Raw genomic sequence first — 3,177 nt, 5'->3', positions numbered from 1 at the left:
GAGAAGGCCACCCGTTGGCCACCACGATCGCAGGTAATCATGACCCATTTTTGCATGCAGGGACTTGTCAAGTCATGCGGTTGTTGAGGCGTCGTGGGGAAGCGGAGACGCCCACGTCCAATCAATCGCCACGCGACACCCAAGGTCACAGGCTATTGGGGCCCGCAGTGCTTCACACTTGCCCCTTTGCTTCTCTGCTAAGCCAAGTCCGAACGCGCCTTGGGCCCGGGGGCTACTATCGGCGTTCTGGGAACGGGGGTCATCAGACTTGCCTGCCTGCGGCCTGCGGCGTGGCTCAAGTGGGGGCCCAGTGCAGCCCAGCTTCATTAGTTCAAGCTCAAGACCCTCGCGAGGGGCCAAGCCTCGCGGGGCGGACGACAGGAAGCTTCCTCAGAGCAGCCTCATCAGGCAGGCTCACGAGGAGGCGGAGAGATCAAGGCAAGGCACCTCGCGAGGAGCCCGTGACGCAAGCCATGACGATCAAGACCAGGCGGGCGCCGGCCTGTGCAGTGTCCTTGTTTCCCCTTTGGTGCAAAGGGGGCAAACACAGGCCAAGGTATTAGGCAAAGGTTACCGTTTCGGTGCAACAAGACCAAGACCAGCAGAACGGCAGGATGGAAGTCATCATGGAGCCCAGGGCGGCGTCACCGCCAGAGTCTTTGGCAGTCGAAGACCAACTTTAGTCAGGATAAGTGTACTAGATGTTCCCCTTCAAAATGGCCAATTGTTGGCGCCCTTCCCGCTCATTATTTGGGAAGAGGCCCAGGGCCTCCCTTTATAAATAGGACTAGCCACCACCATAGAGAAAGAGATAGGATCCAGATTGCGCATAGACTAGAGAGAGACGACTGAGCTCACCCAAGCAGTTCATCGCACCAGCTCAAGAACAGCCCCTCGTGAGGCTGTTCTCCCTTTGTATTGTTCATCATCAGCCCCTGAGGAAATCCACCACACCACACACTGGAGTAGGGTATTACACCACAATGGTGGCCTGAACTAGTATAAACCTCGTGTCCCTTGTGTGTTCTTCTCTGTAGTCTAGATTCCTTGCGAGCCTTTGATACACAAGTCGGTAGGGGAAAGATCTTCGTGCGCACCCCAGAGTTCGAACCTCAAGGGTCTGCCGGAACCCGAAATCCAACAGCCAGGTGCCAGAGGAGGTCTTGGGCACGGAGGGTTAAGAGCGAATTTCTTCATGTATTTGGGAGTGACATATCTGTACTCCCTCCACTCTCTTACCCATCTTCTTTCTATCCTCTGAATGTGCACTTTGCGCCCTTTCTTCGTCTCCTTGCCATGAGTTGCCTCATTAGGCGTGCAGTACCCTGCATAGATGTCCGCAGGGATCTCAAAAGCAATATTAACCTCAAGCTTCTTTCCTCCTTTCTGAGGCCTTTTACTGTCTGTCATTTTCTTCAGTTGAGGAATTTGCACAAGTGAGTTCTCTGAAGAAGTATGCAGCTTTTCTTTGAGGAACGCTGCAAATGAGTTAATTTGATGAGAACCTAGTGATTCAGCAGCAGACATGTGTACCTATGAACAGAGTATAGGTGCGAAGAATTTGGAGAGGTCATATGCGTTCTCAGAAGGTTTTGTAAAATTGAACAAGTTTGAAGAAATTGACCCGATTTGTCTTGAAGAATTTCACTAAGCGTTCTTTGTCTTAGGTTCCAGAGTTGTGCGGATCGTGAGATTCACACAATTGAGGAATCATGAAGAAAAATGTCACTTAGAGAAACAGATCAAGAACTAAAGATTTGTACTAGGTGTACAGAGTGTGGAGTTGAAGGATAAACACCTTTTGAAGATTTGATGAAAATCATCAGTAGATGCGGTAAAAGTAACTTTTAATTACCCTTGATGAAGAACACGACAAACTGTAAGAGTAGATTTGGAAGTTCGTCGGCTCGGATCTTCCACGCCCTAACTTGGCGGAGGAAGACGTCTACGGCGGCGGCGGAGGGAAGATTTCCGTGGCTGGCGCGAGTACGACGGCGACGAGGTCGAGGTAGTGAAGCTCTTCCTCACCGGTGACGATGGAGGTAGTGGTGGCACTAGGGCTTGAGAAGCTCAAGCGAGGGAGTGAGGTCGAGCGGAGTAGAAGTGAAATGAGGAAGGGAAGGGGGTATTTATAGCTGAGGTGAAAAACTGTTTGCCCGAAGAATTTGGACGAACGTGCCCCTGACCCTTCTCATTCATGCGACTTGTGTCACCCACGTACTGAGAGGTGGAGATCGTGTGAGATCGTGGGTGAATAGATAAGTATATTGTGGAATGCGTAACGATTTGAGCGGCAAAAGCTAAAAATTCAGATAAGAATATTTTAAAGTGTCGCCCGCAATTTCTTCAGCTGGCAAGGACACAGTGAAAAATTTGGACGAGTTTCAAATAGAACGCACATGAAGAATTTGTGAACAGACTGGATTGAGTTTAGCATAGAGGGGGAAGGGTCCGATCACATTCACTTAGCAGAAAAGTCAACTTGAAGAATTAGTAATAAGTGAATGCTGTAGAGAACATAAACTCATATATATATATATATATATATATATATATATATATATATATATATATATATATATATGGGTCTATTATGATAACACCCCTAAGACCTTATTCTGCACACCAACCGCCTTATTCTGCTAACACCAAACCCCACCCGACAAAACCCACCCCGTGCCAACCAACCCACCTCCTCCCACACTTCTTCCCCGCCGCACCATCTCCCTCACAGAATCTCCTCCCTCACTCCCCCACACCTCCATCGCACAACCAACCGCCGGCCAGTGGACCCATCTCCCACCCCGCGCCGCCTTCCACCGCAGCGTCACACCACCTTCCCCCGCAGCGTCGCGCCACCTCCCTTCCAGGGCTCCACCTACCTCCCGCCTCGGCCATAGTCGGCTCCACCCAGGGGCGCTCTGCTACCTCCCTCCGGCACGGCAAGCCCGACCGCCACCTTCCCGCGCCATCCCCTCCCCAACCCCAACCAGCCACCGTCCATCCACTCTCCTTACCACTTCTTCCTCTTTGTCATGTCCCACCCCAACCAGCGGCTCCCTCCACCTTCCTTTGGCAGATCTCGCTACCCCCGCCTTGGTCAGCGACGGACCCGACGGCGGGTAGCTTGGACGTGTCAGATCCGGCGGTTGGATGATTGGGGCGGCCAGCCGACAA

This window comes from Triticum dicoccoides, chromosome 7B, assembly GCF_002162155.2.
Source record: "Triticum dicoccoides isolate Atlit2015 ecotype Zavitan chromosome 7B, WEW_v2.0, whole genome shotgun sequence".
NCBI classification, from domain to species: Eukaryota; Viridiplantae; Streptophyta; class Magnoliopsida; order Poales; family Poaceae; genus Triticum; species Triticum dicoccoides.
The sequence above is the reverse complement of the archived record's forward strand: the minus strand, read 5'-3'. Positions refer to the sequence as shown.